The sequence below is a fragment of the Protopterus annectens genome, chromosome 5.part1 (assembly GCF_019279795.1).
Source record: "Protopterus annectens isolate FY-2018-M chromosome 5.part1, PAN1.0, whole genome shotgun sequence".
In the NCBI taxonomy this organism is placed as follows: Eukaryota; Metazoa; Chordata; order Ceratodontiformes; family Protopteridae; genus Protopterus; species Protopterus annectens.
The window spans coordinates 732,282,673-732,300,645 of record NC_056736.1 but is presented as its reverse complement, the minus strand read 5'-3'; the positions used below and the strand labels follow the sequence as shown (position 1 = coordinate 732,300,645).

Genomic DNA, 17,973 nt, shown 5'->3' with positions numbered 1-17,973 from the left:
TAGGCATACCCAATGCTTGTGTCATTTCTTTGTACCATGATGCTACTGTCTGCATAACCAACGTTTGTGTCATTTCTTTGTACCATGATGCTACTGCCTGCATAACCAATGCTTGTGTCATTTCTTTGTACCATGATGCTGTCTGCATAACCAACGTTTCTGTCATTTCTTTGTACTATGATGCTATTGTCTGCGTAACCAACGCTTGTGTCATTTCTTTGTACCATAATGCTACTGTCTGCATAACCAACGCTTGTGTCATTTCTTTGTACCATGATGCTACTGTCTGCATAACCAACACTTGTGTCATTTCTTTGTACCATGATGTTACTGTCTGCATAACCAACCCTTGTGTCATTTCTTTGTACCATGATGCTACTGTAGGGCATAACCAATGCTTGTGTCATTTCTTTGTACCATGATGCTACTGTCTGCATAACCAATGCTTGTGTCATTTCTTTGTACCATGATGCTACTGTCTGCATAACCAATGCTTGCATCACATTATTGTACTGAATTACTATAGACCTGTGTTTTTTATTGAGCCCAGGTAATGAATGAAAAGGGTCAAATAACTAGTCCACTTAGCCGGTTAACAACCAAATAATAAATAAAGTACCACATTTATGTCTTGCTTGTTAGCTGAGGTTGTAGATTGATCACAAGAAAACCAGTTTCTGATGCAGTTCAGAAGATCAAATCTTACAATAAGCAGAAAGAGTTTATTTTGATATACAAATGTAAACATTTATGAGTAGCAAAGACATCAGTCAGGAATGAAGACAGCTTGAAAAACAACAACACATGCTATACACCCTGTTAATCTTGCATACATTTCACAGCTTATGTTTACAAAAGAAAAATACATAGTGGAAACAAAGAAAAATGTTGCTAATATATACAAAAATTATGTATCTACCACAAAAATGATGGATCTGAATTAATACAGCTGATCTTCCTCAACCAAAAGGACTAAAACAGGCCTTGGGCAGCTGAAAATATGAAACCTTGCAGGTACTAATGCACCCTTCTTACTCATAAGGTGACCTTACCTCAACCCAACTTGTATTACTTTAAAGACGCTATGGAACCCATATTCTTGGTAGAAAATGAATCAAATATTTTTTTCATTTACTAAATTTATTACATTTAGAAAATAGTACAACATATCTCTTTAATCTTTGTGCATATATCAACATTTCTAAACCGTTAGTCTTTACTTTCATTGTGCCATTTTATTTTTTATTTTTTAATTAAACAACTTCTATTGTATACCAATTCAAACTTCATGCACATTATAGTTCATCTTGGTGTCTAGCCCCATTTAACTCAAACAAGCATATTTTTAGCACTTAATTCTTTCTTTATTTGGGTGAAAGAGCCAAAAACCAAGTCTTGCAAACTAACTATTGTTTGCAGAGTCAACATCTAAAATCAGTCTTCAACAAGTATCAAAAATATTTTTATTTTTAATACTTGTTGAAGATTAAGTACTTCTATAAATAAAAAAAAAGTTCACATCTTTTACAGGTATTTTTGATGCGTTAAACTTGATTAGAGAAATCAACTTTTATTCATAGCTAGAATAGCTGCGTAAGTGAAACTTATATGGTTATATGTTGGTAATCCTTACCATTTCCACACATGAGAAGTATAACAATTTCTGTAGACTAAATCTGGCAATGCACCCACAAACTACTCCTATATATTTAACTATATATAGGTCTTACGCTAAGCAGCTATTCTTAAAGAACACGCAGAACCTTCCTCAGTTTTACTAGTTGCCATATTATGTGGCATTTCAATTCAGCTCAGCCCTTATATCCCCTTAAATGAGTTCCTGTATCCCTGCCTATCGGTTTGTATTGCTTCTTGAACAAGCTTTATGACTTGTTTAGCCTTCCCTTTCATTTCCGTTACTTCCTTTACCTCCTGCAGATTCAGCTTTTCTTTTCCTTTCCATTTTATTGTAATTACCTTCTTAGCTACAACAATAAGCAAGAAAATTCATTTCTTAATGTATTTTTTTTTCATTTTTCCCCAACTTGGTGGGAAAAAATTCCCCAGTAAAAGTTACATCCTAACCACGTATTTCTGTTGCAATTCCCTCAAAGTGTTTTTTAAATTGCTATAATGCCTCACACTGCCAAAAAATATGTTCCCAAGTATCTGAGTTTTATCATACCTCCAGTATAAATTACCAGTTTGTGGGAAAAATGTACTGAGTTTATTAGGTGTGCAAGTCTATCAGTGTAGACATTTCTAGGTGAAAATTCTAAACTTTCTAGAATTAGTGGCATATTTAGGGACAAAAATCTCATTCCAGTCTTCTTCTCCCAGAGATTTTTGAAGTCTCACTCTCCAACTTACATAGATTTTAATACCATAGCTTTCCTGTAGTTATACTACATCTACATATAACTTCACATCTGAGACCCAAACCTTTGTCTGCAACACCACTAGGGACGGTTTTTATTAAAAGGGTCAATACACCTGGTAGTTTCCTTCAATTCTTTAGTTAATCCCAAATAGTTTAGTTTCTCATTCCCTCTCAGGTTATGATGCCCTGGCTTCTATGCATATCTTAATTCAATTTCCATGTTACTAGTTCACAGGTTCATAGGTTCATAGCAGGTTATTAGGCTATTGACACGAGGGTTGGTTAGCCTATTACACCCATTATAATTCACTACAAAAGGTCTAGTCAATATCTAAGATTATTATTAGTAATGACTGCCCATATCCAAGAAGGACGTGGGAGCTATTCCCAGCAAAAATTTGCAGTTTCCCATCCCTTCATCCAGGCTCCTTTTGAACAGAGTCATAGATGTGCTCTGCTTAACATGAATTGGTAGCCTATTTCAGAGAAGTGACAACCTCTGTGAGATAAATTTGTGTCTCCCAGCATGTCCTATTTAAATCACAAGCCAGAATTTGGTCACTGGAGTGGGTAATTCTAGTCCAATTTGACTTATGGATGTGCAGCAACTTCATCAGGATGGGGTCAGAGATTGCTCTGTAAGTCAGGCACAAGTCTCCCCTACCCAGCCTACATGCTACTGAGTACAGTGACAAAGACTTCAGTCAGTCTGTGAAAGGCATGTGCTGAAGGGCCCTGGATCTTCTTAATAAAAAATCTCTGGGGTCTCTCCAACTGCTGCAGGTGCCTGGTACTGTACACACCAAAGGGGGTGTTTCACTCTATTATGAGCATTATAAGGGATGAGTATAGGGGGATTATAACCTGTTTACTCTTGAGGCTATGCTTTTGCTAATCAAATTTGTGATGTAGAATGCCTTTCTTACTACAGTGGACTCATGGTGGTCAAAGTTTAGGTCACAGTCTATTTATATGCACAAATCCCTCACTGCAGCATTCATACTTAAGGTATAGTTTATTTGATAGTTAGTAGGGACATTGCTTTTACCGAAGGGGATGATGATGCATTTTTTTGCATTTACTTTGAGTTCATGGCTTTGGCACCAACTGTTGTTCTGTGGAAGTCCCTCTTGGAGAACAATGACATCATATGGGGAGTCAACGATCGCTCCAAGTTTGCAGTCATCCGCAAACTTGGTCAGCCACATCCCCTTTGTTTTGGCCTGAACTTCTGAGAAGTAAATACCAAACAAAAGGGGAACCAGTACTGACCTTTGTGGAACCCCACTGGTGACAGGTCTGCTGGTTGAGGTGGAGTCACCCAGTTTGATAGCATATGTACGGTTAGTGAGCCAATTTCTGACCCACCTAACAACAAAAGGGTTGACATTTAGGTGGGCGAGTTTGTCAATAATGCCTGTATGGGGGATTGTGTCAAAGGCCCTCAAGTCCAGATAATCTATGGCCCTGGTCACATTTTTGAAGAAGTCTACTAGGTTCAACAGGCATACTAGACACTTTACAAACCAGAACTGAGTTAGATCAAGGGTTTGGAAGTCACCTATATTTTTATTTATGATGTCCATGATGATACGTTCCATGACCTTGCAGATTAGGTTAGTCAGGCTTATGGGTCTATTAATTCCCTGGATGTGTTGCTGAGCTGCCCTTGTGGAGGGCGTGGTTTTCCATTCAGCTGGGTCAAATCCTCTAATCAGGCTGTGGTTAAATAGGGTGCCTAAGGGGGTTGCTAATTCCTGTTTTAGTTTGTTTAGAATGCAGCCTGGGATGCTATCCGGACCAATAGAGGCTGTATTTTTGCATTAGACAGAGCTTTGATGACCTGCTCTTTAGATATTTAGGGCAGGGGACTTGTTGAAGGTATGGTTTGTGATATGTTTGGAGGAGATAAAGGGGAGAAATTTTTGCCAAACCTGTCTGCTAGTAGGTTAGCAATTTCTGCAGGATCAGTGTGTGTGATATCATTTGTCACTAGTTCAGCACGCGTCTGGGTCCTACCCATTTAGGCAATGGATGTAGCTAAAAAAGCCTTATGGTTATCCTTAGCTGTTTTTGCTAAATTTATCTCAAAGTTGCCCTTAGAGGATTTTACCAGTTGTCTTATTTGTTTACTTGGGCTTAGGAGGGTACTTTTCCAGTGTTGGGACCTCCCTTTGGTAATTTAGACAGCTTCTTGCGCTTTTTGTATAGTTTATTTATGCGAGATGTCTACCAGGGTGGATTGTTTTTTCTTGAGACTCTTACTTTGGTCCTATCTAGCACAGCAGAGTTTATACATTTGTATAAGTGTTGGTACAGGGCATCAGAATATACTTTAGTACAGTTGCCAAGACCATCTGTGGGGACTGGGGCTTGGAAATAATTTATGCCAACCCCTAGGAGGATATGGTTGGCTTTGTGAAGTTTTTTAATCTGACTTCACCTCTAATGGGTTCTGGAGTTACTGCTACTTCAAAAGTGACTGACTTATGATCAGATTTTATTAACGAGGGTCCTACACTTATGGTAGCTCAACAGTCTCTCATGTTGGTGAGAACTAGGCCAATAATATTTGAGTCCCTTATAGGATTTTGTACAATTTGTTCCAGGGCATTTGAGTTAAAGTCAAGGAACTTTTGTGCAAGTAAGCGGGGGCTCATATGCTTCCCAGATGATGGTAGGATAGTTAAAATCCTCCATGACAAGTGTTAGGTTGTACTTTGATTGACTCAAGTAAAGCCAAATAAGCTGCATGAGCATCTTGGTTCATGGAGTGGGGACCTTTAACTAGCAATAACTTGAAGGGGGATCTTACCCATGGTAATCTGAACTTGGAGCAGCTCCACAGAGTTATCTTGTCTAACCAATCTGGAAGAGTATTTATCTTTAATGTAGATAGACACCTTACCACTTTCAGTTCTCACACTTTCATTTTGTGGTCTGAAGGTGTGGAAGGCATTGTAGCCTTGCAAGGTCAGGGTACTCTCTGTGGCCCTGAACCAGGTTTCTGTGACTGCACAAATATCTACATAATCCAAGGAAAGGAATGCTTCCAGCTTTTGGTTTACACTCATAGCGTTCTGCAGCATAACCCTTATTTTATTTGTGCTGTATATTTCACATTGGAAGTTTTGTTTTTGAGACCTTGTCTAAAAAAGGCACTATGGAGAAGGCAAGAGCCTTAACCAGAAGCTGAAAGCCCAGTGGTGCGAGGTGCAGACCATCTCTGGCAAAGCAGTGAGTTCTATCAACCATGTCTTCCCAAGCTGACAGAAACTGGATCCACCTTGAATGACACCAGAAACTAAGCCAATTAATAAAGTCAATAATTTTTTTTTCATATTGTGGCATCATTCCAGGTGAGGGTAAAATGCTGCTCAAGGCTAGGGACATACCTGCCTGAGACAGATATTCAGAGTGCTCATGTCTCTTAAGTTCATAGTTCATAGGTTAGTACTAGGCTAACTGCCCTTGTGAGCCATTTTAAGCCTAGGGCAAACACCTTAACCATTAGGCCACCCTCCCAACCCTGAGTGCTCATGTCTCTCTTCATATAGTCCAGTAAGGTATGTCTCAAGTCGTTCACCAACATGAACTAAGACTGAGTCATAATAGTACTTGTTCCTGAGTGACCTGAGTGCATGTGTGATACAGTATCTATGTTGTGTACTTCTACATTTTCAATTGCTTGAAATAACTGCCCTCACTCTATTAAATCCCTGAGGCAACAGACCTCCTATTGTGTGACTCAGTTTACCCCAGTCTAAGATTTGCTCAAAAGTCATGATACGAAAGTTATGTACTTGCCATAATGATAGACAACACGGATCTAATTTTTGTCTGGTTCAACCATGGGTTGTTGAATCTCTGCACAGACTCTGAAGCTTCTTGGTTCCAAGGCTCTGAATCCTTCCCTACCCATAATTCCCTCCACTCCACCTTATCACCTCAGATCAAGTTTGCCTCACTAAAATAATTTATAGTAACTGTATTCAAGACTAAACCTAGCATACAGGTAAAAAGCATATGAATGGAAGATAGTCAGGTAGAACTGGTGAAAGACAGGGTGGGCCAGGTAACTACCTAGTTATCAGAAGCCCATCTGTGTCAATTTGGAAGGGGGCAGGAGAGACAGAGATTTAACCAGATGAAAATCAGACAACATGGATCTATTGTTATGTTGAGTACACAACTTTCATATCCGATATTGTCTATTTTTATCCAACTCAACTACTGGATAGGTTCCAAAGCTGTCATACATGGATGGTTGCAAGGAAGGACATTCCCGAGGATGGTGGAACCAAAGGAAGTCTGCAGTGAAATATAGAAGTGTGAACTGCTGACCAAGTTGCTGCAGCACAAGTACCATCAATAGGCAGTCTATTAGAAAAAGCTGTTGACGTGGCCACTGAGCAAGAATACAACATTATCCTACAAGCACCATTTTCTGATAAAGATGCACGTACAAAGACATTTATTCTGCTTAATTTATCTGGTTCAGAAGCCAGAGAAAGCCATTCATTTGTGTATGCACCTGCTATGTTTGCAGGAGAGGAGGAAAACCAATATACAGTGGTACTGGCTGAAACAAGGTAAGACCCAGAGTGCTTAAAATGTAAATTTAGAAAAATGTGTAGCCCCCAAATGAATGTTACAATGGAAAGGCATTTATTTTACACAAGGGATCAAAAGCCTGGTGAAACTTTTTGCAGCATATATAACTGACTTGAGAAATAAGGCTAAAACGTGCAGATTTGGTGACTTAAGAGAGAATTGATAAAAGACAGGCTTGTGTGTGATATTAAAGATTTTGCTTCGTGACAGTGATTTAACTTTGAATAAGGCCATTGAGATTTGTCAGATATATGAGCTCACAGAAAAGCACACAAATATGCTTACAAATGAGATATGCATGCTTCCAGTGTTTTCTAAAGCTAATGTTGTCAGTATGCAGCACATGGTTAAAAAGAAACAGGCCCACGCACAAGGCAGCAACTGAGTCCTATAACAAACCCTGGTAAACCCTATAACTTTCTAGCAAATTCCAAAGCATGCACAGTCTCAGTGAAGCACAAGGATGTCAGCAAACTCAAAGCATGTTCCCTCACCTAGCCTCATATTCAACTGTCGTAACTGTGGTGGTAATCATGTCTCTACAAGAGAAAAGTGCTTGGGTTTTGGTCAGCAATGCCACAGTTGTAAAAAGTGGAACCATTTCCAAATATTTTGTAAATCGAAACAGGCACATTATTTTATTAAAAAAGAACATTCAAAGAGACAAGGTTGATCAATTAAAAAGCTGTGACCCTACATTTTATGTTGATGGGTGTTGTCTGTGCTTAATGAAACAGTCACTGCAGTAGATTTATGGGCAAATAATTGTACTGTTTGGATAAATGGAAGACCCACAGAGTTTAAAGTTAACACAGGTTCAAAGTGCAATGTTATGTCAGCAGAAACATTTTCTAGAGTACGTGCTGGTAAGAAGCTTGATTTGGCAAAGTGTATGAAGCTTGTTGCTTATGGTGGTGAAGAAATTCAAACTGAAGGTTCAGTAGTGCCTTCATGTTACTCTACTGGGAACAGCTATGACTTGCAATTTTAAGTAGTCAAAGCACATGCACAGTCATTATTAGGCCTCAGAGACGGTTTGAAATTGGGACTACTTTCATTTACCAAGGAAGTCCACCATGTAAGCTTGAATGACTACTGTTCTAATTTCGCCCAATCTATTTTCTCTACCTATGTTGATCTTTTTGAAGACAAACTAGGCAAACTCCCAGTTGTGTACCCCATGAAGTTAGACCCTGAAGTCAGATCAGTCCAGAAAGTTACAGTAGCTATGCAGAGACCAGAGTCAAAGCTGAGCTAGATAAAATGGTGCAGCAATGTTCAATTTGTCCAGTTGATTAACCAACTGAATGGTATCTTCCATGGTAGTAGCTCATAAGAAAAGCTCAGATGGTATCAGAATATGTAATAATCCACAAGATTTGAACAAAGCACTGAAAATATCTCATCATCCAATACATAAAGTCGAATAAGTCACTGCTTTTATGCCAAATGCCACTGTTTTTTATTTCTGTTTTGGATGCAAATAGTTCATTTTGGCAAATTTTGCTTGACTGAAAATCTTCATTGCTAACCACTTTCAGTATTCCTTTTGGCAGGTACAGATTTTTGAGAATGCCATTTGGGATAAACTTTGCCAGTGAAGTCTTCCAGAGTGCCATGTAGATGATATTCTAGTAGGAGGTAATGGTGAAGCAGAGCATGACAGAAATCTCGAGAAAGTTCTGGAAAGAGCACGTGAAGTAAATCTTAAGCTGAATCCTCAGAAGTCCAAATTCACCTATGAGAAGTTACTTATGTTGGTCATTTGTTTACCAGTTCAGGCTTATGACTAGATCCTTCCAAGCAAACAGGAATTCTTGAGATGCTAGCTCGAGACAATGTTCAAGCCCTACAGTGTTTTCTTGGCATAGTTAACTACCTCGGCAAGTTCATTCCAGACTTGAGCCAACTTTCAGCACTGCTTAAAGAGTTGACATGCAAAGATGTAATCCTGGTCCTGGTTAGACCACCACCAAATAGCATCTGATGTCCTGAAACAGAGAATTGCCAGTCCATCAAGTAACTCTTTCTTGTGATGCTTCGAAATTTGGTCTTGGTGCAGTCATTCTTCAAGAAGGTAGACCAGTAGCCTATGCGTCCAGAACTCTATTATTGTGTTTGCATGTTCAAAGTTCCACTATACATTTATGGCTGACCTATTCAAATCGAAATAGATCACCACCCTCTTAGTCACTATTTTGAGAAAGCCTATGCACACAGCTCCTGCCAGATTACAACACATGATACTGAAATTGCAAAAGTATAATTTCAATCTTGTCTACACAAAAGGCAAATGTTTTTATCTTGCTGATACTTTATCCAGATCATCCATAAATACCACTGAACAGCATGAAAATGAGAAACTATTTTGAAGTCACGGAAGTGAGAAATTTTTCTTCCACACATCTCCATGAGCTTAGAAGTCACACAGTCTCAGATCCAATTCTTCAGATGCTCAACCACTTTATCAGTCAAGGATGGCTGTCAAAGCAATCTTATTTACCAGTAGACCTGGAACCTTATTTTCCTTACAGAGATGAGATTTTGTTTGACAATGCTATTATCATGAGAGGTCCTAAAGTGATTGTTCCAAAATCTTTGCAACAAGAGTATATTACAATCATGCATCGTAGCCACACAGGAACTGATTCTACCAAAAGAAGGGCAAGAGGACTAGTATTTTGGCCTTCTGTGTCAAAAGATACAGAGAGGGTACTTTCATCTTGTTCTGTATGTAATAGTACTCGGCCACATCAACAAAAAGAACCACTTCACCTACACCAGATTCCTGAACTTCCTTGGTCGACAGTAGGTACAGACATTTTCGAATGGAATGGTCAACATTAGTTGGTGTTAGTTGACTCTTATTCAAATTGGTTCAAGATTGACCTACTTCCTAATCTAGCGTCCAGTACTGTCATTACTAAGTTGAAGTATCATTTTGCAGTCCGTGGTAGTCAGCACAAAGTTATTTCTGACAACAGTGCGCAGTTTACAAGCCAGCAGTTCAAGAGATTAACTGAAGAGTGGGACTTTATCCATGTTACAAGTAGTCCTGAGTACCCACAGTCACATGGTTTGGCAGAATGTGCAGTTCAAAGTGTGAAACAGTTATTAGAGAACTCAAACTGAGACAACAGCAATGTTTATCTGAATCTCCTGAATCTCAGAATTACTCCTTGTGATAAACATCTTGGTTCACCTGCATAAAGGCTTTTGTCGAGACAGACCAGAATCACATTACCAATCAGTAGCAATCTGTTGGTTCCCTGTGCTAAGAACAACAAAACAGTGACAGCTCAACTCATGAAAATACATTTGTCCCAGAGGTCTTATTATGATAAGTTGAGCAAATGGCTCCATCCATTACGAGAAGAGATGATAGCAAGGATGCAGACATCCAAATGTTTTGATTGGATTGGAGTTGTGAAAAGGGCATGTCCACAGCGGAGATCACACACTGTGGAATCACAAGGAGTTGAATTTAGGCAGAATCAGAAACATTTGGTAATGGTGTCTGAGCCTGTACTGCAGCATCTTGCCTGTGAAAAAGACTTCATCTCAGAGTGAATTATTCAGTGTTCCAGTTAACATTCCAACAAATATCCCTGTTGCTCAGAAAATTCCCAAAACTCCTGAAACAGCTTGTTCACCAATGTCTGTCCCTGTTGCTAAACCCAGTTCTAACTGCTATATCACTAGATCAGGTCGCATTTCCAGACCATGTTCCAGATACACGGTGACTTGGACATGAACGCTGTGTTTATTTCTCGGTGTTTGTATAATTGCATGAATTTTTCAGATGTCATTTTATTGTGGGCAATTCACTAAAGAGGTAGGATGTAGATCAGTGTGTGTATGTATACCTTTAAGAAGCTTTCCATGGGCTTGCACATGTGTATAAATATGGAGCATGCGCAAACCAGACTGCCATTTTGTTGATCTCTGTTGAGATGTAAACATGCATGTAATATAATGGTATGTCACTTAATCAGTTTGTTTATATTTTATGCTGCTGCTTTCCATTCTGATGTGTTTCTTTATAATACAGCATACAAACGAACTACCCTGCCTGTTTGTCTTGAATCATAACACAGGATGAGTGACACCTCTGATGTTAGACTGGGATAAAAGCAGAAGTTCAGATGATCATGGTCATGTATCTTAAGTGACTGCTTTCATATTATATATATATATATATATATATATATATATATATATATATATATATAGTTAGCATGCCTTCTCACTCCTCACCCCTTCACCCCAAAGGTGATCACTGCTACATTTGCCTGGTGTGAGATTCTGACAAGACAATAGTGGAAAAAAATAAGGACTACAGTAATGAATTCCACTTTATGCAAATATACAGCACACTGTCCCTGCACAAGCTATATTAACTTTATTTGTACACCTCTAATGTCTGTGAGAAAAGTAAAAGAAACAATGAGCCCTTCCCCAACAGAAGTATACTTGTAAGGTTTGACTGTGATGAGAATTAAAGAACAATGAACGCACAATCGCCAGCCCTCCACACAACCTTCTAGACACATCTATGCAGGGCTGGTTTTAGAACTGGTGTGGTTGAGGGTAGAGGCTATCACTAATTCCATGTCAAAATCCATTTATGCATTTTGGCATGTGGGAGCCATCAGACTTCTAGAAGCTCCAACTGTCTGAAACATAATTACTTGGTAACTGCATTTTTAACTGTTACGCACAGAAGAGTTATGTAAGTGCTCTGCATTACTGTGTGCGTGAACAGATAAAATCGTTGATTTTTTTTTTACAGAGACACACACACACACACACACACACACACACACACACCTGCACACCTGCACACCTGCTGCATGTTTTTGTGGTGCTTGGATTAAACACAGCTCATGACTAGATGCACATATACATACACATTGATATATATATAGTTAGGGGTGTGTGGGGGGGATGAAGCCCCCCACCTATTTTCGTTTAAAATGTGTAGTTTTTGTTGTAATTAACTATATATATATCAACTCCAGGGTCGTACAACATTGGGGAGGGGGGAAAATCCCTGTTAAGTGCCTTGAATACTGGTTGCCGACCAAATGAACTGTCGACCAAATGAACGTCGGTCAAATGGTCTGTTGATCTTATGAAGCAGACCCATAGATATATATATATATATATATATATATATATATATATATATATATATATATATATATATATATATATACACACATATATAGGTCTACGTCAAACAATCGAAATTTCACATTGAGCCTCTCATCATCGAAGACCAGATGATCAAAGTTGTGAAATATCGAACATAAAAAAAATCTAACAGGTGAAAACGTCTTCTTTCATGTTTTTGCAAGGGGGACAAGACCTCCAGGCACATCCCCACACCTCCGCTACTTAAATATACGATATCCGAGATCGCACTACAGTGAAGAGAATGGTAAATTTCCCATTCTGCACTCTATGGTGATTTCCATTCACAATGTTTGATATTTCACAACTTCGATCATCTGGTCTTCACTGATCAGAGGTTCGATGTTGTGAAATTTCGATCCTTTCAAGTAGACCCATTATATATATATATATATATATATATATATATATATATATATATATATATATACACACACACACACACACACACACACACACACACACACACACATATATATATATATATACACAAAATCTAGCTATATACACGTATATATACAGACAGCTAGAAAAACTCAATGCACAAATCCTGCTAAAATTCATATAACCAACTGATTAATGAAGCCAGAAGTGTACTGGATATCAAATGAAGGTTAACTTGCTCACCCATCATAATCCTGAACTAGAGTCTGCCAGAGCTACATCATCATAAACCACAGCATATGCCAGACAATGCTTCTGCACTGCAAAAAGCCATGTGCTACCAAACCTCCCAGCAATAATTTGAACAACCACATTTGCACATGCCATACAGATATTGAAACGTACTTGCAGCCTGACACAGGTAACATTCTTCTGCAAACCAAACTCAAAATACCATGCATCTCCTCAGTCTCCTTTCACTGCAATGTAAAGAAAACTACCACCTGGAATTAGCATTATTCTGATACAACCAATGGTGCCTTAACACAGTTGGTGATAAGACAGTGATCTTACTTGCCTGGATGCTACAGCCAATCCTATTGCTTGCTTCACTGAAGTGGGCCTGATTGAGTGCAGCTTACAGATGAATCAAAAACGGAAAAAAGTTTGTGATTGCGTGGTGATGTTCACGAGATGCCAAGGAACGAAAACAGGACATGGAGAAACCCACGGCTGTTGCATGGGGGCCCTTATTCACGGGAGATAGTTGGGGACTTCCAGCATCTACGGGTTCTGTGGGTGCCTAACATCGACCATCTGGATAGCTTTAAAATTGCCCTTCAAATCTGGGAGTTCTAAAACTCCCTGCTCTGTAGCAGTACCAAGTGTTCCCCATTGCATGCCTTCTTTTTCTCCTTTCCAAAAGAAGTTTATAGCTCCTTTTTTTAGCTAAATCTTATTGTCCAGTTAATACAAATATGCTTAACCTACATATATTATAAGGAGGATCAAAAACATCTTGATTGCCTGTATGGTACCTTCCCCATCTATAAACATCAACTTCTACTTGCATATTTCAGCTATGATCTTTATTACAGCTTCATGCCACGTCTCTGTGGCTGCCCTATCTAGATCACTTTTCAGATAAGTCCCCAAATATGTCAGTGTCCCCAAAGATATGGATAATTCTGTACTAGCTGATGCACAGGAACATAATTCATACAAACTACTTTTGTTTTGCATCTCAACTCACCAACTCAAAATAACATCCTAGTTTTTTAATCAATGCCTCTAAATCTTTTTCAGGGTAAGTTATATGAAGAATTACATCATCAGCAAACACTGCTAGCTTTTCCTAGGAAGTTCCCTATGTATAATTGGATATTTGACATACTAAATGTCCATAGCAAGAGGTGCCACACAAAGTCTAAACAATAAATTCAAAGGTGGACATCACTGTCTCATTGACAGATTCCCATTACATTTCATCATGGTTGTGGATCCCCTGTATATTCTAAAAATCATTTATATCTCTGCACAAAGGGGAATCAACCAACCATGGGAATTATAGGCCCATAAGCTTGACTAGCCTCATCTGCAAGGCTATGGAAAGAAACATTATGGACCTTACTAGCAAGGACATAGGTAATCAACAAACTCTGAACCCAACCCAGTTCGGACTCGTTAAAGGTAGATCATGCCTGTTAAACACTGCTGACTTCTTAGAGAAAGTAACCAAGGCCCTGGACAAGGCAAAGAGTGCATACCAACAATCTCGACCCAGCCAAGGCATTTGACATAATCCACCAATCAGATACTATAGAGAAACTCTCCCAACTGGGAATTAGCCCCTACATTACCAGACGGATAGCTAACTGACTCACCTACAGGATACACACTGTCAAAATGGGTGACTTCACCTCTAGCACACGACTAATCACCAGTGGCATACCACAGGGTTCTGTGCTGAGCCCCTTACAGTATGGAATTTATTTATCAGAAGTTCAGGCAAACTTGGATAGCCTGTGGCTGACCAAGTTTGCTGATGACTGCAAATTGGGAACAATCACTGAGTCCCCCCAATGATGTTAATATACTGCAGACAGGGTTTATGCAGACAAATGACTAGTGCCAAAGCCACTGACTGGAGCTAAATGCAAAAAGAAATGCATTATTATTCCGTTTGAGAAAGCTGACATTCCTGCTAATTACACTGTAGACAGCACCCCCCATAAGTGTAGACCCAGTCATACATGATCTGGGTACTCAGGTTGACAGCAATCTGAACTTTGACCACCACGTATCCATACTAGTAAAGAAATCCTTCTATATGGCACATTTTATAAGTAAAGACATTGCCTCTATATCTAAGGATGTTATAATTCCATTATACTCGGCCCTCATCAGACCAATAATTGAGTACAGTGCTCCCTTTTGCATATACCTCACCACACACCTGCAACAACTGGAGAGACCACAGGGGTTTCTCATGAAGAAATTACAGGGTACACAAAACAAGTCTTGCGTGGAGAGACTGAAAGCCCTGTCACTGTATTCTGTCTCCTACAGGTTGCTAAGGAGTGACCTGTACCTGGCTTATAGGTCAGTCTCTGACCTGGCCCTGTTGGAAATGCTACACATTCGCAAATCAAACTGCAGGAGGGTCACTCAACTCCAGGGATCTTATCCTATCCAGGTCATGCTATAGATACAGCTCCCAGAGACTGACATTTTTCTGAAACAAGCTTACAGTTTACAAGAAACAGAGCCACTCTGCGACCCTCTTCAAAGACGACCTAGATCAATGGATGGGTGACCACAAATTCACTCGCACATGTCCTTACTGGATAGGGGAAGTCATTATTAACTACCACAGGCCATTACCTCTATGAACTTCACCCACCTAACCACCAAGAACTGGGGCAACTTGGGATAAATATGGTTAGGCTTGTATGGGCTCTACGGCCATTAGCCGAATAACCTTCAATGAACCTATGCCTTGCTCTCATAAAACAGCCTCTAAATGTCCCCAACTTATCTGGTGAAATGCTTTCTCAGCATCCAGGGTAATTAACAATATAAGAATTTATTTGCTTTCAGCATCCTTTGGAACTGGAAAGGTTCTATTTATGTGATCAAATTCCTCTCTCTCTTCTAACTCCTCGCTGATCCTGTTCTATAACTCTTTTGAGTATCTTATTCAGTCTTTAAGCTAAAATTGTAATAAAGACCTTCTAATCATGGCTGATGACTGAAACAGGCTTATATGATCAGTATTCCCATTATTGCCTGTTGCCAGGAGGCAGGAATTGGTCCAGCTCTTAAAATATCATTAAATAGTTTATGACAAATTTTAGTCACTTTCCCCGTGTGTCATTTCTCTATCACAACTATACTGTCCACACCAGGGGTTTCCCAATCTACTGCTTTGTAATCACTTCCCTAGTGTCTTGTGTCTTTACTGAAGCTATCGACAGGTTTCTAACTCTTTTAGTCTTGGTAAAGTCACTTTTTGTCCATGTAATACTTTAGCCTTTTTCTTCCTTATTTTCTACAGTTGCTTCTGGTGTGTAAAGGGTGGCGATATTTGTCAAGTGGATCCATTTACATCTTACCCGTGCTCTAATTCTTAACACCCCCGATCATACAATCACCTTTCTCTTGCCTTAATCTTTGTGTCAAACATGTTGTTGAATTAGAGTAACACCTTACATGTGTTTAAAATATCAGGGTGTACTAGTATATTCTGCTTCGGCTCCTGTAATTGATCTTGCCCATTAAAAACATCCTCCATGTTAATCTTACGCTGCGTACCTTATATATTCTCACCGCCTGTAGATATGCACCATGATCCACACACTACAGCTTCCGCTTCCTTAGCTGTGCTCTGGTTTTGATTTGCTGTTATGGGTCATGCTGAATATTTGATGAATCTCAGAAGGAAAGATGAAAAATAAATAGGCTGGTAAGTTAATTACCCAGTTAAAGTAAAACCCACAACAGTCCTAGGGCAGGGGTCCAGATAAGAAATTAATTATGCTTTGCTTCTTCCGAAAAATGAAGAGTCCATACTAGATACCGGCTGAAATTCACTTCCCCCTCTCACCAACATATTTGCCACCAAGAAGGCACTACAGTCTTACATGAGCCACAGAAATGAAGTTCATGGACATAAATGGGTCCAAAGCTTATACTTCTTTCAAGAGGTACAGAAGACATGGTGGACACATAAGGCATTTATTTTAAATGCAGCCCACGATTTTCTGCAGCAGCATGATTTCTAGAAAAAGAATAACTTGGTTCTAATGTGCATAAGAATCATATGTGTAAATTCTTAATCCAAAACATTTATCTATTGATTCTTTAAAGCTTTAGTTGCAAAAATCTTCTGCTGCAGTATTCCAAGTAACATTGATGTTCTAGCTGTGGTTTTACACTGAAAACACAGCATGACTATCTGAGATAACACTGTTCCCAACTACACTTTTATATACACTATATGGAACATTATAAAAAAAAATTATGTACTCACCATAATGTTCTACCTGTGTTGTCAATCTTCATTTATACTTTACCTTTGGGACATGGTTCAGATCCTCGGAACCAGCTCAGTTGTTACATCCCTCGCACCAGCCAAAAACTCTCAAGCAAAGACTCTACCCACAATATCCCTCTCCATATTATCTCAGCTTGACTTTGCAGCTACTCAGAAAGAAAGGAATTTGCAAACGGAATTAAAGAAGCCATATCCAAGGTCAAACCTGATAAAGTTACCAGGACAAGCGTTTGATCCTCCAGAAAGTCTATAGGAGGGGGAAGAAGGGTGGGGTGCAAAGGATAAATGAAGGTCGACAAATTATGGTGAATACATAACTTCTTTATCTGATGTTATCAATCTTTATGTATCCTTTACCTTTGGGACAGAGTCCCCAGCTACTTTAGATCCTGGGTGGCCTTATGGAAGGATATTCCTGAGAACCATAGAGCCAAAGGATGCTCTTCCCCAGGAGACCAGATCCAATATGTAAAGAGTGATAAAGGTATGCAGAGTAGCCTAGGTTGCTGCTTTGCATATTTCATCCATGGAAGCCTTGGAATGGAAAACAGCAGATGTGGTTATTGATCTAGTGTAGTGTGCTCTCACTGGCGCTGATAATTTGAGATTCTTTTTCTTGTATATGAAAGTAATACAGCCATTTTGACAAGGTAACCTTTGAAACAGATTTCCCCAGAGATGAACTGGAGAAAGATACAAATAACTGGTCCGATTTTCTAGTTTCTTTAGTCCTGCTGAGGTAAAAATGTAATTGTCTGTGAATGTCCAGCAAATGTAAGTAATATTCACCTGTGTTAGAAAATTTGGGAAAAAAATAGATAACTCAATAGTTTGATTAATATTA

The 17,973-nt window shown here is 39.1% G+C and overlaps 1 protein-coding gene across 4 annotated transcripts in view; it reads right to left on the bottom strand.

The window, feature by feature from the left end:
- SPART (spartin) overlaps positions 1-17,973 on the bottom strand; it is a 579,157-nt gene that overhangs the window by 181,554 nt on the left and 379,630 nt on the right. The window lies entirely within an intron of this gene.